The 26,331-nt window shown below is 43.7% G+C and overlaps 1 protein-coding gene across 1 annotated transcript in view; it reads right to left on the minus strand.

Annotated features, from left to right (window-relative positions):
* CTXN1 (cortexin 1) overlaps window positions 1-26,331 on the minus strand; it is a 78,726-nt gene that overhangs the window by 7,705 nt on the left and 44,690 nt on the right. Inside the window, exon 3 of the mRNA XM_075611664.1 lies at window positions 5,915-5,991. The gene's annotated coding sequence lies outside the window, so the exon portion shown is untranslated. The remainder of the gene's footprint in view (window positions 1-5,914; window positions 5,992-26,331) is intronic.

The raw sequence follows: 26,331 nt of genomic DNA on the forward strand, positions 1-26,331 counted from the left end.
GTGTGTTTTTTTTCAAATACTTATCGCACGACTTGTGTTTGCTTAAACTGCAGGCCTGGCAGAGTGGCACGGAGAGAGCTGCATCTCCTGCACAGCTCTTACAGGCGATCGTGCAGTTTTAATGTTAATTTTAATAACAGAGAATTGTAGTCTCATGAGCTGAACCGCATTCATTTCAGCCTCGGAACACCCTGCTTCCCGAGTTACAGGCCACGGTATGGGGTGCCGGTATCTTCTGTGTGTTTAAATGTCCCGGTCACGTGACGCGGGAGATTTAAACATGGCGGGGATACCGGCACCCCATGCTGGGGTCTGTATCTCAAGAATACACATTCAATCATATAAATACCAAATTATACAAATAACATATCATGGGAATAAGGGCTTCAGACATAAAAGTAACATTTAGGAAGAGGAGTCCCTGCTCCAAAGAGCTTACAATCTGATTGGTAGGTAGGAAGAACATACAGAGACAGTAGGATGGTATTCTGGTAAGTGCGTCTGCAGGGGGCAAAGGTTAATGTATCATGTGTATAGTATTAGCTACGGTGCTACTCATATGCCTCCTTAAACAAGTGTATCTTAAGGTGGGTCTTAAAGGTGGATAGAGAGGGTGCTAGTCGGGTATTGGGTGGAAGGACATTCCAGAAGTGCGGGGCAGTCAGTGAGAAAGGTTTAAAGCGGGAGAGGGCTTTAGATGCAGAGGGGGAAGAGAGAAGACATCCTTGAGAAGAACGCAAGAGTCGGGATGGTGCATAGCGAGAAATTAGGGCTGAGATGTAAGGAGGAGCAGAAGAGTGTAAAGCTTTAAAAGTGAGGAGGAGAATTGAGTGTGAGATGCGGGATTTGATCGTAAGCCAGGAGAGTGATAGCAGCAGGGGAGACGCTGAGACAGATTTAGGAAAGAGTAGAGTGATTCTGGCAGCAGCATTTAGGATAGATTGTAGGGGAGACAGGTGAGAAGCAGGAAGGCCGGACAGCAGGAGGTTACAGTAATCGAGACGGGAGAGAATGAGGACCTGAGTCAGGGTTTTAGCAGTCGAGCAACAGAGGAAAGGGTATATCTTTGTAATATTGTGGAGGAAAAAGCGACAGGTTTTCGATACGCTTTGAATGTGAGAGGAGAATGTGAGAGAGGAGTTGAGTGTGACTGCTATGCAGCGTGCTTGGGATATTGGGTGAATGATAGTGCTTACAACAGTAATGTGGAAGGAGGTTTGGGAGGAAGTATGAGGTGCTCTGTTTTTGCCATGTTAAGTTTAAGTCGACGGAGAGCCATCCAGGATGATATCGCAGAGAGACATTCAGAAACTTTGGTCTGTACAGCAGGTGTAAGGTCAGGGGTTGAAAAGAAAATGTGTGTGTCGTCAGCATAGAGGTGATATTTAAACCCAAGAGATATGATTAGGTCACCTAGAGAAAGTGTGTACAGAGAAAAGAGAAGAGGTCCCAGGATAGAGCCCTGGGGTACCCCCACAGAGAGATCAATAGAGGAGGAGGTGTTAGCAGAAGAGACAATGAAAGTACGACGGGAGAGGTAAGACAACATCCAGGATAGAGCTTTGTTACAAATACCAAGAGTATGGAGAATGTGAAGGAGAAGCGGGCGGTCCACGGTATCAAATGATGCAGAGAGGTCGAGTAATATGAGCAGAGTGTAATGACCTCTGCCTTTTGCAGCATGGAGGTCATTAGTTATTTTAGTGAGGGCTGTTTCAGTCGAGTGAGCAGTGCGGAAGCCAGATTGTAGAGGGTCTAGGAGAGAATAGGTGTTGAGAAAATGGAGCAGACGAGAGAATACAAGACGTTCAAGGAGTTTAGAAGCAAAAGGCAGGAGGGAGACAGGTCGATAGTTAGAAAGACAGGTAGGTCAAGCTTGCTGTTTTTGAGTAATGGTATAACTGTTTCATGTTTGAAGGAGGAGGGAAAGGTACCAGAGTAGAGGTAGGAGTTAAAAATGTGTGTTGAGCGTAGGGATTATAGTAGGAGCAAGAGGTTTTAGGAGATGGGAGGGAATGGGGTCAAGAAGGCAAGTGGTAGAGGGAGAAGAGGAGATCAGTAGTGACACATCCTCCTCTGAGAGAGCGGAAAAAGAGTCAAAGAAGGCAGGAGGAGAGTTAGGAAGCAGTGTAGGATGGGAGGAGGAAACAGGGGATGCTCTGACGTATGGATTCCACCTTTTCCTTAAAATAGTCACCATAGTTCTGAGGTGCGATGGAGGAAGAAGAAGTGGCAGCTGAGGGTGGTCTGGGTAGAGAGTCAAAGACAGAGAAGAGTTGGCGTGGGTTAGACTTGTGCATGTTGATTAGTGAAGAAAAGTAGGTTTGTTTAGCCTGAGAGAGGGCAGAGTTGAAACAGGATAGCATAAATTTGTAGTGAAGGAAGTCTGTGAGCGTGTGAGATTTCCTCCAGAGGTGTTCGGAGGAACGAGTGCAGGAACTCAGCATGCGCGTGTGGGAATTTAGCCAGAGTCTGGGGTTAGAAGGGTGAGGATGGCAGAGAGAAAGCGGGCATTTAGATCAAGAGTGGATGATAAGGCAGAGTTGTAGTTCCTGACCAGGTTGTCAGGGCCTGGAGCAGAACTGAGAGAGGAGAGGGAGGAGCGTAAAGTGGAATAAAAAGCTGGTAGGTTTCTGCAGAAATGAGGGGTAGATGGAGATGGAGAAGGGGAGAAGCGAGAGAGAGAAAATGAGATGAGATGATGGTCAGAGAGAGGAAAGGGAGAAATGGAGAAATCAGAGAGAGAAAAGTTTTTAGTGAAAACCAGTTCTAAAGAGTGGCCATCCTTGTGGGTGCTAGCTGCAGTCCACTGTTGAAGGCCAAAAGAAGAGGTTAGAGAGAAAACTCGGAAAGCACAAGGGAGAGAGGAGTCATCAATATGACAGTTGAAGTCCCCAAGGAGAAGAACAGGGGAGTCTGAGGAGAGAAACAAAGAGAGCCATGATTCAAAGTGAGCGAGAAAGGCAGAAGGGGGATGAGTATAGGTAGGTGGCCGATAGATGACCGCCACGTGGACAGGGAGAGGAGAGAATATCTTGACAGTTTGAGCCTCAAAGGAGGGAAAAGCAAGAGAGGGAGGAATATGAAGGGTTTGGCAACGGCAGAGAGAGGAGAAGAGGAGCCCCACACCTCCACCCCTGCCATCAGGGTGCAATGTGGGAGAAAGAAAGGCCACCATAAGAGAGGGCAGCTTCCAGAGCAGAGTCAGACTGAGTGAGCCAGATCTCAGTTATAGCAAAAAGGAGCAGAGAGTGAGAGAGAAAGAAGTCATGCACAGAGAGGAACTTATTAGAAAGGGAGCGAGCATTCCAAAGGGCACAGGAGAAAGGGAGAGAGGAGGGAGGGTGGCAGGGGATGGGTATGAGGTTAGAGGGGTTGACACCAGAAGGAGTAGAAGTTGCATTTGGCAGGTGAGGACGAGAGCATGTAGAAATAAGGCAGGGACCAGGATTGGGAGAGATATCCCCAGAAGCAAGGAGAAGAAGCATGGATAGAAAGAGGATGTTTGAGGAGGATTTGTAGGGGTCCGCTTTGGTGCAGGCGGTATAGCTGTGTAGTGTCAGAGGGCGCAGGTAAGAAAGGAGTTCATGAGAACTGAGAAGTGGCGAAGGAAGGAGAGATGGAGATATATGAATAGAGTTAGAGACATAATGAGGCTGATAGAAGGAAGTGCATAATCTAAAAGAAGTAAGGCCATAGGAAATATAAATAGTAAAGGTGGCATCACAGCAATAGTAAAGTGCTGAGATATGCAGTCTGGGATAAATAATATCCTCCTTTCCAGCGTAGATCAAATTCAGGAATCGGGACCAGTAGGTGATGTCCACTCCTTTTGAACTCCCTTTTAAACTCCACTTTGAATTTTACTTACAATGGGCTACTTGAACATGGGCTGCTATGTCTGTGGTTATATGGGCCTAAGAAGTGACCTGACTGAATTAAGTTCAGCCCAGCCTGCTTATTTAAGCACATGTGAGGCACATTACAACAGATGGTTTGTCTAAACAGGGTGTTGTCCTGCCTAAGTGTAAAAGCTGAATTTAATTAATACACACATCAAGGGTGATTGAGACAGGATTCAAATATGGGATTTACCTAGGATTGTTACAGTTGCATAGTTACATTGTGTCTTTCTGTTATATGTGGAGAGCTGAAAGTTCTGTGAAATTACATTGACAGTCTGATATATGGCACTTCCTGTAACATACAGTACAGTAAGTGACATAATAAAAGAGGCAACATGAAGAGACCCTGTGACACATTTTACGCTATATAATTCAATATGCTTTTAAAATTAATAATAAAAAAAACAATAAACAACGTTCCAAAAATATATTAAGAACAAGAAGAGACTTACCATTTTGGGGTATAGCAAAAGATTAAAGGCTGCCTTTGTAATTATATTGGAAATTAATTTATCTATGGCTTTTATTTCAGAATTACTTTAATGAGATAGTGTTTTTAAGAAGTCTGATTTGTATTACCTTTTTGGCCCAAATTAGTTACACAAGGAGCCAGTATCCACATTTTGGAAGAATATGTAACTCAGGCTAATTGAACATTCCCTATTAATCCGCACTCTTTCCAGCAGAATGTAACTTGCTCTGCAATTGTAATATTTCATTTTGATGATGTCTGGTCTTCCTAAAAGTAACTTAGATCTTTCTATAGGGAGCAAAAGGAGGAGTTAGGGAGGCAATATAGGGAATGATTATATGGAGCAGTTGGAAGAGTTATAGGGTGCAGTTATATGGAGCAATAAGAGGGTTATAGAGAGCTGTTATATAGAGCAGCGGTGCGCAAATTGGTGGGGGGTGGGAGATTTTTTGGGGGGAGTGCAGTGGTTACAGAGGCCCCACGCTCTTCCTCAAAGCATTGAAATAAAATGCCGGGGGACCACGCGAGGCCTCTGTAACTCACTTATCTTGATTCAGGCGGCTTCGGGCAAAGCGTCACCAGGGCAGCGCAGCATCAAGTGACGCCACGTGATGTCACATGACCCCGCAGCGTCATTTGACGCTTGATATAAGGTAAGGGGGGGGTGTGAGCAGTGGGGTAGAGCAGGTAGGGGGGCGCAGAGCAAAATGTTTGCGCACCCCTGATATAGAACAATAGGATGAGTTTTAGGGAGTGTTCTATGGAGCAATATAAGTATTTATAGGGGCAATTATATGGAGCAATAGAAAGAGTTAGGATAAGTTATAGGGTGGGGTTACATGGAACAATAGAAGGAATTATAGGGAGCAGTTGTATTAGGCAATAGTAGGAGTTAAAGGGAGCAGTTTTATAGGGGAATAGGAGGAGTTATACGAAGCTATTATATGGAGCAATAATAGGAGGCATTGGGGGAACAGGTTATATGGAGCAATGGGAGGGCTTATAGGGATTGAATATATGGAGCAATAGGAGGGGCTATAGGGAGCAGTTATATGGATCAATAGGAGGAGTTATAGGGAGGGGTTATATGGAGCAATAGGAGGACTTATGGAGGAGCTATAGGGAGTGGTTACTGTATATGGAGTAATATTAGGAGCTAGGGAGAAGTTATAGGGAGCAGTTGCATGGAGCAATAGGATAAGTTGTAGGGAGTGGCTATAAAGGGCAATATGAGGAGTTATAGGGTGCAGTTATATGACGCAATTAGAGGAGATAGGAAGGCGCTATAGACAGTCATTATATGGAACAATAGGTGGAGTTCAAGAGAAGTCATAGGGACCATTGGAGGAGTTTAAGGGAGAGATTATATGGAGCAATAGGAGTTACATGACACACAAATCACAATGGGATGCATATATTTTTCTCTTTACCCACACCCCTATATTTGTGAACTGGTTAATAAACAGATCTAGTAGGTTAAAGCAAGAATCCTTCCCTGAAAAACAGGGCTGGTCAGATTCAGAATACAATGGGTTACCTTATCAGGGGTAATTTAGGCGATTTCCCAGCTGGTGAGAAGAGGGCGGCTTCTTCTGCTTCTCATTCTAACAGCTCCTGGGAAGAGTTTAAAAGAGAAAGAGAGAGAGAAAGAGAGGGGGAAAGGAAGAGAGAGAGAGAGATGGGGAGAGAGAGAGTAGCGAGAGATAGAGCAAGTAGGGGGACAGAGAGCCAGCAAGGTGAGAAAAAGAGAAGGGGGCGAGGGGGTGTTAGTGAAAATACATTGGACATATCAGACACTTTCATGACTGCAAATTTCCTGCAGGTTCCTATGGCAATACAGAATCTGGAAAACCAGAGGTGTAATGGAGGTACAGCACAGATAAGGAGTGAGAATCAGGCATGAACAATTATAAGCTTAATGGACATTGTTTACAGATGGATGCAGGGCTGTTGTAATGTAGTGGCACTGTGCAGTGGAGCTCAATCTTTTTGAAATGCTGAGATACCCCCCATCTCCCCCTCTCATTAACATGGAGAGACATTACCGATGCACCAACTACCACTCACTGGAATTAGTTAGCGAGTGGTCCCTATTAAATATGATAAGTCATTAACACATTGCTTCCAGAAGTGACCGGTTAGAAGAGCTGGACCTGGCATTTGAACCTGGTTAATAATAATAATAATATTAATAATTTATATATTGATATGATATGCTTTTTTCCTATATTTTTTCCTATATATTACTTACAGTTTATTTGAACTTTGCAGGCACAATGAGCCCTTGCCAAAACACAAAACCCCAGCAAGCTCTTGTTGGGAACCCCTGAGCCCCCACAAAATATATATAAGTATATAAGTGTCAAAAAGGAGTGCTATTGAGCGTGGCATATCTATACAACAGACGACAGAGAAGCCCAACTACCAGATAAAGTACTAATTAATCCTAATAGAGGTATATTAGTATTTTATCTGGTAGTGTTAGGACTTGCGAACAGGGTCTGCCTTGTCGTGGCTCGCAAGCTTACAATGCTTTGGCCAAAGGGTTAAACTAATGACCCTTTTTCAAGAGAATATATGAGTATTTTACTGTGTATTTTTGTCATGTTGGATGTAGCATTGGGCTTCTCTGTCGTCTGTTGTATACAATTAGTCCTTGCCCTGAAGAGCTTACCATCTAATTGTGGTGCCTGAAACATAGGGAGATAAAGTCCCTATGCCGCAGGCACCACAATTGTGACTCGCCCGAGGTCACAAGGAAACGTGGCAGTGTGATTCAATCTGGAATCACCCACTTCAAAGGCAGTGTGTTTACCACTAAGATACTCTCTCAGCAAATAAATACGTGATGCTGCTCTCTTGCTCCCATGAATATACAGTATTTAATCTTTTATTACAGCATACAATCTGATAGTCACGGTAGACCAGGACAATATACATACAGAACGAAGGAGTTAAATAAAACAGGTTTATTTTCTCCGAAGCCAACAGGAGCAATACAATGTACAGCTTCTCAATTTTGGCTTTATTTTTGTTAAATAAATCATGACACGGTGCAATATGTCATGTGTTGATGTTCATCTGAGGTTGTATTTACCTAATTTTAAGACCTGCTAAGGAACAGATGATTGTTATTATGTCCTGATATGTAAAACCATAGAATTCAAAGGGGGTGTACTTTATTTTTCTGTGTGTGTATATATATATATATATATATCAGATCTACCCTCCTCAAGCCATACTCACTAAGTGTAAATTATTATATATTTTTTATCGTCTCTGTTTAATTATATGCAATGGGGCATTTGAAATCTCTAGATACACTCTTTGGTCATTTAAATCAAGTCAGGACATCAACTGTTAGTTTGTTTTAATACATTTATTATTATTAGTGTTATCATCTTTATATTATGTTATTAGGTGTTGGCATATATGTAATTGTGGATACCTATTATCAGGTGTTCAAACATCTAACCTATGGGACTATTCAATCATGCAAATTGCCCACACATTGTTTTGCCTATTAACTAATCTACTTAATTGGACTCGTGGGTGTGTATATATACTTTACACCACACACCCAGAGCCCATCCCCTGAAGAAGTCAGTCCCTCTGATGAAACGCGTAGGGAAGGTGTGCAGTGGACCTTCACAAACGCTTGCTCCAGAACTGCTTTGAATTCAATCGGTCCGGTATCCTCCGCCATCTTTGTGACGTCATCCGCTGGTCCGCGATATCCATCGTCCCCGGTGGGAACAAAAAAGCATCTGTCGGTGTATACCCGGGGAGAGATCACTGCGGAGTGCCAAAAACGTCAGTTCCTGCTATCGGTGAACAGCAAAGGCAGCATTCAGATCCAGAGGTGTGACGGAGCCAAGACAGCAGTCAAGCAGCGTTTTTCCTGGTCCTTGGAGCATGAGTATATCTCATAAAATGCTTTTAATTGTTCTATGTTTGTGAGTTCATTTTTATTGAGATTTTTGGGCATTAAATTTATCAAGTTTGCACAGTAATGCACTAGGATTTGGCGCTTCTTTTCTTCTATTTTATATATATATATATATATATATATATATATATATATATATATATCTATATATATGAGAAAGACAAAACAGAGAGTGCACGCCCAATAGTGTAACACTGTAACATTTAATGTGGGGATGGGGGGATGGGGGGATTAAAAACACTCACAATAGACAAGTAAAATATATGCAGTATGTGATATATAATCACCACCAAGGCGTGTCCAAACCGCAGCAGAGAGTCCAAAGCAGGCTGGAGTAGATCTCACGAACAGCGCAATCCCTCCGGTTCACTCGGTTCACTCGAAATCATCCAGGTACTTTACGACATTACGTCATCACGCTGTGTGCATCCTTTACGGCCGGGGAGCACATGTAGTGATTTGAAGGCCATACTCTGATGCCAGAATTACCTGGATGATTTCGAGTGAACCGAGTGAACCGGAGGGATTGCGCTGTTCGTGAGATCTACTCCAGCCTGCTTTGGACTCTCTGCTGCGGTTTGGACACGCCTTGGTGGTGATTATATATCACATACTGCATATATTTTACTTGTCTATTGTGAGTGTTTTTAATCCCCCCATCCCCACATTAAATGTTACAGTGTTACACTATTGGGCGTGCACTCTCTGTTTTGTCTTTCTCATAGATTTTGCTGTGGAACTGGTTATTCCATGAGAGAGCTGCCGTGGGCCCCTGGACTCTGTACATTATTCTGGTGCTACCTGTCAGAACTTTTTGTGTGGTTTGGACATTGGACTTTTATTTTAATTTTATTTTTGTCAATTTGTGTATCCATATGTTTGCATTCAGTATCAATTGAATTGTTGTATATACATTATTAAGGTTATTTTTACCTTTCAGGTTAGTTTTCTAACCAATATCAATATCATTTGATATATATTCATTTGCTTGTTGGTGCTACTTTTTGTTTCTCCTTGTCTATATACATACATACATACATACATACATACATACATACATACATACATATATATATATGTAGAGGTATCAGTACCGTGTTAGCCGAGCTTCAATAATCAAAAAATAAATAGATGATACCGTTCTGTGGCTAACGAAATGCTTTTATATGTGCGAGCTTTCGAGATACACTGATCTCTTCTTCCGGCGATGTTACAATGAATGAAGCAAGCAAAAGGTATACTTAAAAACAGTGTCTCTTGGAATGTTACCTGTGCTGTTCCTTCCCCCGGTGTGGATGTGTTTTATGGCTAGAGGTGTCAAAAGGTTCCTGAAAGCAAGTGATGTAAGAGTGTGTGTGTATCTGTGTGAATATAAATGAATGGAGAGCCCACAGTATATACAGTGCTTTACAAAAGGTGTGTGTGGAGTGGGAGTGGATATAAATGGTGTGGGTAGGTGTGGAAATGTGAGAGATTGTAGCACAACTAAAAGTTTGTGTGGATACTATGTGGTCCCTATAGTTGTATAGGGATGAAAAAATAAGGAGTATTAGTATGTGTAAGAGACAGCTGTGTGTGCATACATATAGCACAGTATGTACAGACATGGCCTATAGCACTCATGGGAAGAGAGTTCACTTGTGTCAGTAAGGACTCAAAATTTCGATCTCTGTTTAGGCCACCGCTAAGTGTCCCGAACAGTTGCATAAATTTGTATTCATGCAACCGTCTCTCTTTTGGTGTTTTAAGATTACCTTTGAGTATGGTAACCCTCAGATCGTTCATCTTATGGCCAGAGTCAGAGAAATGTTCGCCGACAGGACTGTCTCTTGTTCCGCGCGTGATGCTTCCCTGAAGCACCCTTATTATCATACAGACAACCCCATAATCTCAAGAATATTATGGTGAGGAGTAAAGTATTCAACAGTACAACTGAATGCGGGACAACACCATGCCAGGACCCAAGATGCAAAACCTGCGCAATGCTCTACACAGCGGACACAATACAAATACCACACAAGAATCGGGAATACAAAATCAGAGGAAGGTTCACCTGTTCCTCCAGCAATGTCGTGTACCTCATCATGTGCATGAAATGCGCAGGGGGCTGCTACTACATAGGTGAGACAGGACAGGGGCTAAACAAGAGAATGAACCTGCATCGCCACAGCATCACACGCGGAACAAGAGACAGTCCTGTCGGCGAACATTTCTCTGACTCTGGCCATAAGATGAACGATCTGAGGGTTACCATACTCAAAGGTAATCTTAAAACACCGAAAGAGAGACGGTTGCATGAATACAAATTTATGCAACGGTTCGGGACACTTAGCGGTGGCCTAAACAGAGATCGAAATTTTATGAGTCCTTACTGACACAAGTGAACTCTCTTCCCATGAGCGCTATAGGCCATGGCTGTACATACTGTGCTATATGTATGCACACACAGCTGTCTCTTACACATACTAATACTCCTTGTTTTTTCATCCCTATACACCTATAGGGACCACATAGTATCCACACACACTTTTAGTTGTGCTACAATCTCTCACATTTCCACACCTACCCACACCATTTATATCCACTCCCACTCCACACACACCTTTTGTAAAGCACTGTATATACTGTGGGCTCTCCATTCATTTATATTCACACAGATACACACACACACTCTTACATCACTTGCTTTCAGGAACCTTTTGACACCTCTAGCCATAAAACACATCCACACCGGGGGAAGGACTAGCACAGATAACATTCCAAGAGACACTGTTTTTAAGTATACCTTTTGCTTGCTTCATTCATTGTAACATCGCCGGAAGAAGAGATCAGTGTATCTCGAAAGCTCGCACATATAAAAGCATTTCGTTAGCCACAGAACGGTATCATCTATTTATTTTTTGATTATATATATATATATATATATATAGCAACTGTAAATATTACTGTATGTTCATTTACATGTCTTAGACAGGTCTGCAACCCTGTCTTTCCCCATTGTCACCCAGCATACAGCGCTTCCACTGCAGCAAGGGATTCTGGGAAATGACATGCAAATGAGCACTCAGTGCCACATTTTGTCTCAAGCTCGTATTACACAAGCCAATCCTCAAGCCAATGCATGCTGTTTTAAACACAGTTTTTAAACAGAGGCTGGGATGAGATGCAAAGCCATATATATATATATATATCCTAGAAACCCTACAACTTTGATATTGCCAAGCAGTTAACACGGGAAAAAATATTCCAAACCAAATTGATTCTACCTGATGAGCCCATTTTAATTATGGGGGCACAATTTGAGTATAATCATGACACCATTTCCCTTTCATGACAAGTTATAGGCACAACAAACACCCATTAGGTTGGAACTACAGTCAATGGGAAAATGACAAATGATTCATGATCTAATTAACATTTACAAAAAATTAGCCAGTTGGAGATAGGATATATCTTGATACACGTTAAAATTGACATACATATATAAAGTTGACATACATATATGTTAGAACTGTATAGTGTTATAGAATTACATACATATTGACACAGATAGTCTGTAAACAGACCATCCAGTGTTGTTTATCTGCATGACTGTCTTTTATACTTCCGCATATATAATGTTTGACTTGGATGTCTCTGGCATGATTACCTGTATGGATGAATTACATCTGCTTTTATCACAAACACAAGCGCTATGTTTCAAAGGTATTGCGTATATTATGTCCTCTTCTGTTACATTGTAACAGATGTGTTCACAAATTCATATAGCCAGGCCAGTCGGTATATTACTGTATGTTTCATTTATGATGTAATTTTATTGCTATTTTACTGTTATTTTGTTGTTTTGGAATGTGTAGTCTCTTCACACCAACAGTGTTGCCACAGATCCGTTTCAATGGTATATTTCCTGTCTTCGGAGCAGATGTCTTTTTCTGCCACCATGGGGCAGCACTTCCAGTGGGAGATCACTACAAAAAGGACGATGGTGACACAGTTCACTTACTCTTTGATAAAATGCCCGGACCGGCGTGAAACGCGTCACAGAAGTGTTCACCTTTATTATGTTTGCTTTGAGCCGATTAAATATCTATTGACTATATCGATCTTCATCCAGCCTATTACAAAGATTCAGTTCAGTGCACCACCATTCTTCTCTTTATGCTGCTTGATTTACAATGATACAGCAGGAGCATGCCCAGAGGACCTTCCATGGACAGCGGTATTGTGAGTACTGATACACACTCAATAAACGAAGTGCAATGCACCTGTTATAAGATTGCCCACACGGGCCAGTGTGGTGTGGACTAGGGCTGACTGAAAGCAGGAACGGAATTGGGGTCTATCGGAGAACGTTCTTGTAGTGCGATCTCTGGTTCCAAGCCTCCCTCCTCTCTCCCCCCAGCTCCAATTCAAGCCCCAAGTTTGTTTAACCACATACATTTATTGGCTCTTTATCTATACTACAGACAAATGTGATATATACCAGGAGTCCCCCATATTGGGCAGTTGCGTACTCATCCAAGGTTCATGAACAGTCAATATTCAAATAGAAACTTACCACTATCATAGAGGTTTACCATGCACTTATTTGGGATTAATTTCCTGTGTTATCAGTGTGTGTGTGTGTGTGTGTGTGTGTGTGTGTGTGTGTGTGTGTGTGTGTGTGTGTGTGTGTGTGTTTGTTTGAGTGTGTATCAGCGTGGTAGTGAATTTGTGCAGTGGTTAAAGAGCGTGAGGATCTGTACTAGGGGGCAGCAGCTATAAATCATAGAGGGCACCGTTAACCCCTTCAATGCCAGCTGTGTCAGTAAAGCACTACTTAGTACCACTTTTTACTGCAGCCAGTACATTTTCAGGCACCAGCTATAAATGTGGTAATGCACCTTGGCACTTTAATATCTCCATGGTTTATGGGGTCGACCTGTATATGATTGTATTTTTTTAAATGCATCCTTCTTGAAGGAAGATGCTGATGTGTTTAATTAATATAACGACACGAGATGTGGCCAAAAAGTGATGTAACATAATAAATCTCAGCAGAGCCATGTTGCCATCGCCTGCAATGTACCTTGATTTATTCCTGTCTAGATACTGTAGTCACATGCTGTGAGATCAGACAACAAATACAAAGCACTTAGCTCACCTAGGTCCGGATACACTGAACTGCGGTAACCTATAAATGTGGTACACCATCAAAAAAAGTGCGTTATTTTTATAGTGCAATACATAAACGTTGCACCACCAAAAATAACGCATCTTTTATCGGATCTGTAAAAAATATCGGATATGATAAAAAAGAGGCCTAATACTGCATTTTGTGCTATTAACGGCTATTTACCATGTTACAATATTTATCAGAGCAGGGTAAATGCCGGAAATGCCACAAATATTTTATCCCTTACTCCAGGCTAGCCTTAGCCCTATACTTGCTATGTATGTAATGGCCAATATATTGCCCATTATATACATAAGTAAGATAAGCTAAACCAACCTGAAATAGATGCACACTGATTTTATTGTGGAACACAGCATTCAGGTGGATGCGCAAGGTGATGCCGTGAAGCATGAGAGAGATAGGGCAGCTGATGGACTTTTGGCCTCACACTCCTGGGATTGAGTATACAGTACTCTCATTTTTTGCTTGTGGATGAGTCAGAGCCATAGGACTCTAAAGGGAAGTACCACTAATAGGTGGGAATGGGCCTGAAGAAGGGGTGAGTGTAACGGGTGCTCGCCACAAACAAGATGGAACCGCGAGGCCGAGGTGGGGATATTATTACATCGACCTGAAGCCACGAAGCCCTCGTCTTCCTCCTTTCCGTAGATCTGCACTAGCAGCTCCACCATGTGGTGAGCTGAGAGATCGGTGTCCTGGTCGCACTGTGCACTGACCATTGTGGATGCCGGAGGTCGTAGGCTTTCCATTATTCTCTGTTGCCTAACCGTATCGAAACAGGGCCATTCATCGATCACCTTGAGGGTGTGTTCTCTCCAGGAATCGATTCCTTCTTCGCCCATGGGAATAGGAGTCATCCAAGAAAAGGCCTTCAATTTCCTGTAATTCTGTGCTTGGGCTGACAGTTAGGATTTCCATTAGTTGTGCTAACGTTGTTTCTACTGCTGGAGTCCCTGGGGACAGGTATGAATGAGATTCTGGCCTTGTCAGGTACTCTCTGGGAGGGTAGGATGGTCGCAGGGCCCCCGTTCGTAGAGGAGTTTCTTGCGTGATACCGTGACTGAAGATTACTCTGGGCAGAAGAGGGTCAGAATACAATAGAGAGCACCCCCTGAGTAATGCATCATGCTTCCCAGAGGGTTGGAAAGGACACAGAGTTTCCCTTTGGGCCAATTCAGGAAAGATGACCGGGTAGCCCGGAGGTAGAGCTCCTGGAAAGTGTAAGGCAGTAGGAGTATTATCCTCGTGTACCTCGTGGCGAGATGCTAGGATGAGAATGTGCCAATGGAAAGTGGGATCCCACTTCCGACCTATCTGTCTTACGTTGGCAAAACCCGGAAGGGGCCTAAGTTGGTTTATGACTTCTTGAGGGGTAATATCAAATGGCACATTCCCCACAGCAACCATGTGGCGGGGCGATTCATTGAGTTCAAAGGCCCAATCACGGACCTGTTGCTTGGATGGGGAGAACATGTTGTGAATTTTGACTAACTAATTTGACTGCTAAGTAGGGCACCCCAGGTCTGAGATCTCAGCAGCGCCTCCAAATGTAGCGCACGTTCCCCCACCCCTTGGGAGATAAGGCGACTACTGTGCGTGTGGTGCAATACCTGTGGCTCACAGGAGTCTGAGCTTCCGCTGCTGGGAGCCTGGGGTGTGTGTAATAAATATGCTAACAGCGCCTCCACCTGTGAAGGATCCTCATGCAGTGGGATAGCCCCTCCCAAGACAATACAGTCAGTAATTGCACACAAGGTATATGTAACAGTATTTACCCGGATAGTAACGTATAATAATAAATATGCAACATAACACACATAAAGTATAAAGAGCACCTAACCCAAACCCTAGTGAATGTCCCAACAGTACTTTGGGTGCTAAGCACCAAATACCTTGATGTCCCTTTCCCCAGTCTCCAGCCCACCCAAAGTGTAAGGAGTAGCGCTCTCCAGTTAAATGTTGGTGCACTTGTTGGGATAGGTACCTGCCGGGTGCGTCTGTACCTGGGTGCGCTGGTGCTGTACTTGTGATCCACGTATGCCAAAGGGTGGTCCACAATGTCTCCGCCTCTCCACTGGGTGGGTCCCACGTGAATGCTACCACCGTTAGGAATGTCCAGGTAATAGGTGTCTGGTCCCAGAACACCTTTGAACAGGAGACGGCCGTGTCCTGTCTCAGCACCGACTGCCTTACATAATACTCACTAACTCACTAACTTCTAAAAATTACTAACTTACTAGAAGTCGCGGTGACTGGTGGGAAAGATACACGAACGGACTGATTTACTTTCAGTTGTTGTATACTCTGTATACTTGTGAGGGAATACCTCTATAAGTAAAGTGATATCTTTTTTAAAGAAGGAGCTCCGCTTTGCCTGTCATTCTCTGATTCTGCTGTGGGGAAGGAGTGAGAAGGAGCAAAGAACCCTTTAAGTGCCTGAACGCAGGCACTTGCATGTAAGTGCATATCTCACCCATGGCATTTCTCTGCAAGTTTTTTTTTAATGTGCTTAACTTTTTTTATTTTTCTGTTTTTTCTTTGTCTTTTTATGTTTGAGGTGCGCTGAATCATTTTTTCCTGAAAAACTCATTGGAGGTCATGAACTGTCCTATGCTGATGAGGACGCCCTTCATGATGGCAGAGGTAAGTAGAAAGGTTTATTTACTTTATTTATGCTGGCTGGCTAATATTTTATTTAATAATGGGCAATTCAGCTATTATCCATATCTGGATAATGGTTATTTCGCCCATTACAGTACTGTATGTGTTGGGGGAGGGGGAGGGAGGGAGAGGGGTGTATTTATTTAAATGTATTGAAAAAAAATTTGTATACAGAATTGGTACCGCAGGCCAGCAGGGACCCGCGGGGACCACCCGAGGGCCCACAGACACCCGTGGGGATCACCTGAGGACCCCCGGACACCTGCGAGAACCACCCAAGGGCCCACAGACACCCGTGGGGACCACCTGAGGACCCCCAGTCTCTGGTATCAATCATGTGGGGGTAGAGGAGGTGGGTATTAGTGTTGTTGTGTTTTTAATGTTTATTGTGGGTAGCAGTTGTTTTAATATACATTTTATTACTAGTGTAGATGAGCACGGGGTCTCCGGAGTAGAACCGCGTTGATGTGAGGTCCGGGTACGCCCTGCTTTCCGAGATACAGACCCCTTTATGCAGTGCCGGCATCTCCTATGCATTTAAATGTTCCACGTCACGTGACCGTGGGAATAAAGAGAAAGGATATTCTCCTAATATATCCACTGTGCATATCCTACCTACATCCAGTAAGTTGGGCTCCAATTTTTCTGCAGCGGACCATCACTGGACCTTCATATTGCAATATTTATATTGCTGTTTATATGCATATTTTATATTGTTTATTTTAATTTTTAATAAATGTACTTTCCCCTTTTGTCACTTACCTTTATTTTCACCTATCTCTGAGGCTTCCTTCCAGCACTTTTAGTGCTGATACATCATCCAACAGTATTATGCTACAGTATGTTTTGTCTTTTTCTCTCATTTAATGTATTGGGAGCTCATCTAAATTTAAATCCGTTTGGAACAACCAGGACATTGGTCTTCAACTAACACCCAACGGTTGTATACTACTTATGTATAGTCTTGGCTACACTGGACCGGGACTTTTATATCAGGTACAAGAAGTGTTGCGTTTTACTACCTCGACAAAACCTTAATCTTAAAATCAATGTTATTATATTATCATACAGAAGAGGAGTCTATACTGAGGAAATCTAAGAGCTGAGCGATAAATCTAAAGCACATTTTGTTGCTGATGATGGAGGGAAACTATGATAAGTAGCAGTGAAGCCAGTAGCAAAAAAATCCTATGTCTCCACTGTTGATCCTTATGTTTCAATTCTCTGTATGAGCATTATAGAGCCAGAAACACGTTTAAGGCACAGGGGGAGATGCACTGCAGGTCACGGTCAGCTAAATATAAGTGATCCCTTTTAAAAAATGTAGGGGTCCTTGAAGTTGCAGTTTGTTTGTGTGTGTGTGTGTGTGTGTGTATCAATGTGTCTGTGTATATCCATGTGGCTGTGTGTGTAACACTGTGTTAATGCATTTGTGAGTAAAGAGCATTAGGTGATCAGCAGCTATATATGGCAGTGGAGCCATATATCCCTTTCAATGAGTTTCTGGACCCTGTAACAGCAATACCCGAGATTGCACAATATTTGCTCATTTAGGGGCCTATGCACGAAGCGTTCATAAGCTACTTATCGAGCTCTTATCGCCCAAAATGCCTACTCCGATTCTGTAAGCGCCGATAAGTGGGTGCTAAAAGACTGAACCGCCCCTCCCAAAAATTGTTTAAAAAAAAAATCGCAGAGTGAGCGGTGAGAAGCCACTTTTCACCCCGTTTCGGCAGGTTCATAAACTCATGCAATTCTAGTAGCAGTGATTACTAAATAGGGGTTTCCCGGGGGGTCCCCGCGGATGTCCGTGGGCCCCAACAGGGTCCACGGGTGGTCCCTTGGGAGTCTGGGGGTCCCCAGTTCGTCCCCACAGGTGTCTGTGGGCCAACTGGTGGTCCCCGCAGGTGTTGTCCCCGGGTGGTCCCTGCTGGTGTCTGGGGGTCCTCAGGTGGTCCCTGTGGGCATTCAGGGGTCCTCAGGTTGTCCCCATGGGTGTCCGTGGGTCCTCGGGTGGTCCCCGCTGGCCTGCAGTATCATTCCTGGAACACATACAGTACAGTAATGTTCAAAATAACTATTATCCAGATATGGATAATAGATTATTTGCCCATTATTAAACACAACATTAGCCAGGCAGCATAAATAAAGTAAATAAAAACCATTCTACTTACCCCTGCCAACATGAAGGGCATCCTCATCAGCATACTGCATGTCCATGTCCTCCATTGCCAGAAAGAATACATAAAAAATACAATCTAATGGCCCCTAACCCCTTAATCACCTTAGTGGTTAATAACCACTATAGTAATACAGGGGTTAACTCACACTCACCTACTATCCACCCGGGAGGCCTAACCACCCACCCCGGACCCACATTACCCACCCTGTACCCATTGATTGGCATAGTATTACAATATGGGCATGATAAGCTACTATGGCAGTCAATGGTCACCCTAATACAAAAGCATGAATGTCAAAAATACACAATAATAAAATAGATACAACAAGCACCTAAACACCCAGAAACAAAAATTAAAAGCACTAGCAACCAAGCAACTAAGTAAATATAACCACTAGCCAATCAATTAAAGAAATAAAACCAATAGGCATTCCATGAAATAATTAAAACCACTATGCAATTAATTACATAAATCATACCACTAGCCAAAAAATAAATGTAATACCTAAAAGCAGTAACCAACACAACAATTAATTCATACAACCACTAGGCAATACATTAATTAAAACCAGTAGCCACCAAAATACATCATTAAATAAAATCACTAACCAATCTTCCAGCATTGAAATTATCTGTTGGAGTAGACAATATTGCACTATTTTGTGTTTTTACTTTCTTTTACATGTCCTGATGTGATTTGCGCACCTGTTTTTCCTTCGCATACAACCACTAGGCAATACATTAATTAAAACCAGTAGCCATCAAAATACATCATTAAATAAAATCACTAACCAATCTGTAAAAATAAAAAAACAAGCCATCACAATTCAAATCAATTTAATCTAAACAATAAAAAGAAATAGAAAATAAACAGTCAATAGAAGAAATGCATTTGCCAAAAAATGCATTGGCTCCCACTGTACGGTGACGTCACGAAACACAATCCAACGCCATTCACCATGAAGATCCGAAACAGGTAACCAAATTCTTCTTTCTTTACTCTTCCATCATCTTTGCTTTCCTCATCTGTGATTATTTCTTGCGTTTCTTTATCTTCTGTCTTTATCTTCATCTGTTAATCCAATAACCCCATGTTAAATCCACGATGTTGACCCATCGGCTTCTTGAGCTCAAATGAGACGTCACAGCCTTAAATATGGCCTGTGATGTCACATTTGGGCGGCAAATGGTTCACACGCCATCTGATTGGCTGTGAAAACCATGTGCCCCCCTTTATTTTTTTATGTGACGTCATGAAACGGACTGAAGCCAGTCAATCAGAATGGCTGTGCTTCTTTTCCCTTTAACATGACATCACCAAATCCAACCTGACTGCTGTCACATAGTATTTTAGCCAATCATATTGTGAGAACTATATCTCCAATCTGATTGGTTGTAGTAGACCAGTTCTCGCAATCTGATTGGCTAAAATACTATGTGACAGCAGTCAGGTTGGATTTGGTGATGTCATGTTAAAAGGAAAGGTATTTATTGAAATGAAGGTCATTTTTTTTTTTTTTAAATACTGGAATGGTACTGTAGGCCAGCTAGGACCATCCAAGGACCCCTGGATACCCATGGGGACCACCCGAGGGCCCACAGACACCCATGGGAACCACCTGAGGGCCCCCAAGACACCCATGGGGATGACCCGGGGACCCCTGCCGGCCTGTGGTATTAATCATGTGTCTAAAATTATAATTAATGGTTTTATGTGGCGGCACAGGGGGTGGGTAGTGTATTGTTTTTTACTACATATTTTAATTTAATTTTTCTTACTAGTGTAAATGAGCAGGGGGTCTCCAGAGCAGAACCGCTTTGATTTGAGGTCTGGGGACCCCCTGCTTCCCGAGATACATACTTATGACTACTGCTTTTTAATTGCCCCTAGTCACTATTCGAGGCTGACACATTGCTCAAACAGACTGGCTAGGCCCTTATCAGCTCTCAACTTCTATCCCCATGTGGCCTGCGATCCTCACAAGGTCAGACAATGCATACGCTGGGGACTGCTGCCTGGTTGCCTGGCAATCAGGGAAGATAGTCCTCGGATGAAGAGGACCCATGCCTGTTGCTAGGATACTGCATTCCAACCATCTCAGACACATCAGGAGGCATCATGTGGGATAGAGGGATTCAATTATTAACTCTGTCTGTGAAAGTGAAAAAGCTGCAGTTTAAAATGATGGCCAGTATATTTATATACTTCTTCCAACCAAGACTTTCCCTTTATTGTCGGAGTCACTGTCCCCTTTGCTCCATCCCACCCTGGATGTTCCTTGTCTCTCACTGTCTCCTCTGTGATATCCCACCCTTAATATCCCTTATCTCTGTGTGTGTATAATGTATGTATGTGTCCTCCTACCCTGCCTCTGGCACGGGGGAGCTGCCCGGCTATTGCCCTGAGTGCCGCTCAGGAGTGTGGGGGTGGCCATTTTGCGAGTCGCATGCGCAGTGGAGGAGGCAGTGGCCATCTTAGGATAGCTCCGCACATGCAACCACGGGACTACATGTCCCAGAATCCTCAGGTGGGAGGGAAACACCACATGGGACTGTCCCAGCCAATAGGAACATAAATCAGCCGCGAATCAGTCTTCCAGGGCCGGCAGAGAGGCCGGATGTGTCAAGGGTGCCAGTAGCCCCTGGACTAGGCCAGGACTCTGCCACTAGGCCCCAACAGGCCCTGAGACACCAGAGAAGTAGTATTGCAGGGAAGGCCTCAGGTAGGGACTCTTCCCCTTACTAATATTGTTGCGCTAGTGACCGGACAGCCACGCGGCGCCCTGCGGCCTGGGACCAGGTCACAGGATCCAGAGACATTGTGTAAGACCCTCCGGCTGGAGCTCACACTGCGAGGAGGATCCGGACCTTTAGGAGAGAGGGGATTTGTGTTTGAAGCCCCGCTACGCGGGACCCCCTCCAACCCACCACGCCAAGCAGCACCTGGGTACTGGAGTACCCAGGCAGATACCCAATGTGCATATGTATATCTACAGGGGGTAGCGCTACCTCACATTTGGGTGGGATTCCTGGGACAAATGCATTAGCCAGTTTAGCAATTAGCCATGTTTTTGGCGTGTTAAACTGGCTGTATGCTGTAAGGGGCGAATCCCTGGCGAATTAATTAGCCACCACCATTTGATGAAATGGCGTGTAACCGGTGGCGGGACGGCTGCCTGGCGAGAAACTGCCGAGAAGCCGTCCCCTGCCGAGTTGTGTTTGCAGCAGAGAGAGATCCGCTGCTCTCTCGGTGCAAACATCAGCACAATAAAAATTATTTTTAAAACAACTTTTATTCATAGTTTACATGTGCAAGGGGTCTCCGGAGCTGAACCGCATTGGTTTAAGGTCGGGGGACCCCCTGCTTCCCGAGATACAGGCCCCTTTATGAGGTGCCGGTATCCCTCTGCATTTAAAGGTCCCGATCACGTGACCGCGGAATGTAAACAAAGCAGAGGGATACCGGCACCCCATAAAGGGGTCTGTATCTCGGGAAGCAGGGGGTCCCCGGACCTAAAACAAAAGCGCTTCAGCTCCGGAGACCCTCTGTATATCTACACTATTAGTAATACACACATATCAATAAAGACTCGTTCCTTACCTTACAGGGTATCTGCTATGGTAGCGAAGCAGCATTAATATTTATTTAATAATACTGTATAGTGAGCAGGGGGTCTCTGCTTCCCGAGTTACAGGCCCCGGTATATGTGATCGGATGGGCAGTGTCGCCGCCATGTTTATAGCGTTCCATACGCTACGTGCCCGCAATAAACATGGCGTCCACACTGTAACCGATGCCCCAAACTGGGGCATGTAACTCGGGAAGCAGGGGGTCTCTGAGCCACAAATTAATGCGGTTCAGCTCAGGGGGCTTCCCGTCTGCTGCCACGCCCTGGTCTTCTTTCTTCAGTAGGAGGTCCTGCCGATGTAAAAAAAAATGATGACGTCACTTAAAGGCAAAGAAAGCACAGCCAATCAGAATGGCTTTGCTTCAATTGCCTTTAAGATGACGTCATGAAAAGAAACATGGCCGGACTCACATGGTACGGCAGCCAATCAGAGCGTGGGAAGTCTATCCCTACTTTGATTGGCTCTAGTAGACCATGTGACAGAGGCTTGGGGAAGAACGGATATGACGTCATTGAAAGCCTGTCACATGGTACTTGAACCAATCAGAGTAGGGATAGACTTCCCACGCTCTGATTGGCTGCCGTACCATGTGAGCCCGGCCATGTGTCTTTTCATGACGTCATCTTACAGGCAATTGAAGCAAAGCCATTCTGATTGGCTGTGCTTTCTTTGCCTTTAAGTGACGTCATCATTTTTTTTTACATCGGCCAAAACATATGGTTTTCACGGCCCAATCAGGGTCGTGGGAACCATATGACGAAAATGTGACGTCATAGGCCTTTAAAAGCCTATGTCGTCTCATTTTTAAGCCAGACGCCGAGGAGGAAGGATCTCCTACTGAAGAAAGAAGACCAGGGCGTGGCAGCAGACGGGAAGAAGACCCCGGTAGAAGATAGAAGAATACAGATGAAGATGGATTACAAGTAGAAGACCCCTGGATTGTCGTGTTTTATTATTTTAATGTTTATTATTTTCTGGTTTATTATTTTATGGGTTCCTGTTCGTGGATTGGTTCGTGAGTAAGCTGATCAACGGGAGTCGGTGGGGTCAAGTAATGGTAAGTTAAATATAGAAATGTATTTAATGTAACTGTGTTTTTTTTTGTTTTTACATGTGTTAATTTTTTTTATGCATATCATTTCTTGCCACTGTATGTATGTATGTATGTCTAGAGAGATATATACATACAGGGTAAGAAATGATAGTGTTGTAAAAGCTTGATTTACTGTATTGTAAATGATTGTGGCTATGTTGCTATGCATAGATGTGTGTTAAATGTATTTTATTATTAGAGAGATGTAATTTTTGGGCTTCTATGCTGTACTGTAGGTTATGGAGAGGCTTGCTTTAGTATATTGTAATTTTTGGTGTCCTTTTTTGTATGTTTTGAACTTGTTCTCTGTAACGATAGCTATAGTTAATTGCGTAATTGGTATGGATGGTATTTTAATTGTTTAGGGATGTAATTCATGTCTGTTAATTCATTGATGGTGACTTTATTGGATTACATAATATACTTCTTGTGATGTCAGGCTATTTTAGTTGGATTGTTGTATTGTTAACATTGATTTGCAGCGTGTACATGTAGTTTACATGTTATGCTACATGTATACACTGTAAATACAATGTTTTAAGTGGCATTTGAGGCTTCAGATTGAATGATTACATGAGATTTGTTTAGGAAATTGCTTTTTAATTCATTGAGGATGTTATGCATAAGTGGTGTTGCCATTGCAGGATGGCTTCACCCCTTAATTACCTTTGAGGTTAGTACCCGATAAGGTGATTAACGGGTTCATTGGTACAGTATGTTAATGTCATTGATATGTATTGGATATTTATTATTTTGTCAACGGACCCCAAGGATGATGCTGGCGACGGAGCCTTCTTATTGATGAGGTTAGTAGAATTTTCTTTATTTTACTACGGTATTTAATGTGTTTAATAATGGCCAAATAATGTATTATCCCTATGTGGATAATAGTTATTTGGCACATTATTGTACTGTATGTGTTGGGGGGAGGGGGTATTGGCCCCAAAGGGTATCTGATAGGACTCCCTTGTGGGTAGTGGGTGAGGGTGGTTAGGCCTCAGGGGGTGGGGGGGTTAGTGGGGGAGGGTATGTGGGTGAGGGTGGGTTAACCCCTTAATGACTGTAGCGGTTAATAACCGCTATGGTGATTAAGGGGTTAGGGGACATTACATTGGATGTTTTTATTCTTGTGTCTGTTTTGCAGAAGCGGATGGGGCATGGGCAGGATGAAGATAAGGATGGCCTTCATCGTGGCAGCCGCACATGGGTGAGTGCTATATGTATTTAATGTCTTTATTGTTCTGTATGTATTTTAAATGGACAACTGCACTATTATCCATTTGTGGATAATAGTCACTGTGCCCATTACTGTTTTGTATGTTAGGGGGGTATAGGTGTTGTTGGGGTCATATATATATTTATATATATATATATATATATTTATATATATATATATATATATATATATATATATATATATAGTTAGTGTGGGGCTGGTGTGTGTATTTTTTTTTATTGTGGGTAGTGGGGGTGGGTGAAGGGGGTATTAGCCCCAACGGTGGTTGTTTAGGGCTTGCGGGTGGGTAGCGGGAGGCCTTAACCCCTTCATGACCGTAGCGGTATTAACCGCTACGGTCGTGAAGGGGTTAAGTGCACCCGCAACCCCCCCGCAAGCCCTAAACAAACAACAAGGGCCAAATACCCCCTTTACCCACCCCCGCTACCCACAATAAAGCTGGCACGGCTGTTTAACCCCTTCATTACCTTAGCGGTTAACCGCTAAGGTAATGAAGTGGGCTTTACTGCTGCGACACACTTTATTCGAGCAAATACCCAGTATGTACCTGGCAGATACCTGGAATGCGCCGCTCCTCACCTCTGACAAGCCCCGTTGCGTTTGCCTTCCCAGCCATGGTTCATGCCTGGCTGACGGGCGGCTGATCTGTTAAATGATAATGATTAGGATTTAATAGGCTGCAATGCTTCGCGTGTCTACCAGATGGCATAAATTCATGAATTGTAATGCAGTATATATATATACTGTGCAGTATTGCAGCCAGCGGGAATAAAATGCTTCAATCCCTGCCTGGAAAATAACGCAATGCACTCGGGCAGAAAACAGTCACAAACCTCAATACACCCGAGTATACCCGAATTCGTGGGACTAGCCGAGCTCGAATATAGTGTGTCGCCAGTGTAAATGCATTTTTCCTGCCTCGGATGCATGCCGGGGGGGTCCGGTGCTGATATTAATGGTATCAGCTCCGGAGACCCGCGGCATCAATCCCAGCCAGGAAAAAGGCCTGAATTTTTTCTAAGTGCCGATCCGCCACTCATCCGCTGCCTCTGAGCAGCAACTTGCCATCTTTTTCTTGCGTGGCTGATCCGCCAGCAAAACGGTATTCTAGAGAGGCGAATAGCTCCGCTTAGCTACTCGCCTCTACTAGAATACAGCGTGGCGGAAAAAGTTGGATTTTTAGGCGGAAAGTGCCTTCTTGCCCCGCCACCGGCGAAAAAAAAAAAACAGTTTGGCTGGCGGTTTTATTGAATCTCGCCACTTTCTCGCCCGTTACTGAATACGGATAGGCTTTTTAGGCTGGAAAGTGGAGAGAATTGCCTTTCCACTGCTTACTGCATGAACCCCTAAGTGTGAACAGCTGAATTTTGGTATTCCATACCTCCGTTTCCGGAGGGCCCAGCGGATCGGGGTTTGGGGTGTCTGTAGCCACTGCTCTGGCATCGCTGCAGAACCATCCTTGACCCGCTTGGACCAACCCGACGGAGTGTGGACCCCCTAGAAGGTTCGGGACTTTTCCCATAGACTCCAATGGCGGCCAAAACACATTGACCGGCTACAGCGGAAAACTCCCATTGACTTCAACGGCGGCATCGCCCCGTTGAAAGTCTATGGCGGGGATTCCCATAGCCGCCAACGGCGGCGGTTTGCCATTGAAAGTCTATGGCGGCGAGGCCCGTTGTTTTCAATGAGGATTTAGTGAAAAAACGTGATTTAATTTACAGCGGAGTTTTATGTATTAAAAATGTGAAACGGTTTTAAGTGTATTTGTGTATCTCTGGTTTCCCAGGTCGTAGCAGGTCGCAAATTGGACCCTAGGGTGTCCCAGTTCCGGCATTGAGAACTGGGAAGTTTGGACCTGCTGGACCCAAAGGAACCGGATATTTTAATATGTTCATGTTTTATCCATCATACTGTGTTTCAAGGTATGGGTAAAACCCAGAGGAAATTCCTTTGCCTAGCAGGTTAGCATATGGAATGAAAGGCGACCCAATGTCTAGGACTTAAGTATGTTTCAAAGGATTTT

The sequence above is a fragment of the Ascaphus truei genome, chromosome 8 (assembly GCF_040206685.1).
Source record: "Ascaphus truei isolate aAscTru1 chromosome 8, aAscTru1.hap1, whole genome shotgun sequence".
In the NCBI taxonomy this organism is placed as follows: Eukaryota; Metazoa; Chordata; class Amphibia; order Anura; family Ascaphidae; genus Ascaphus; species Ascaphus truei.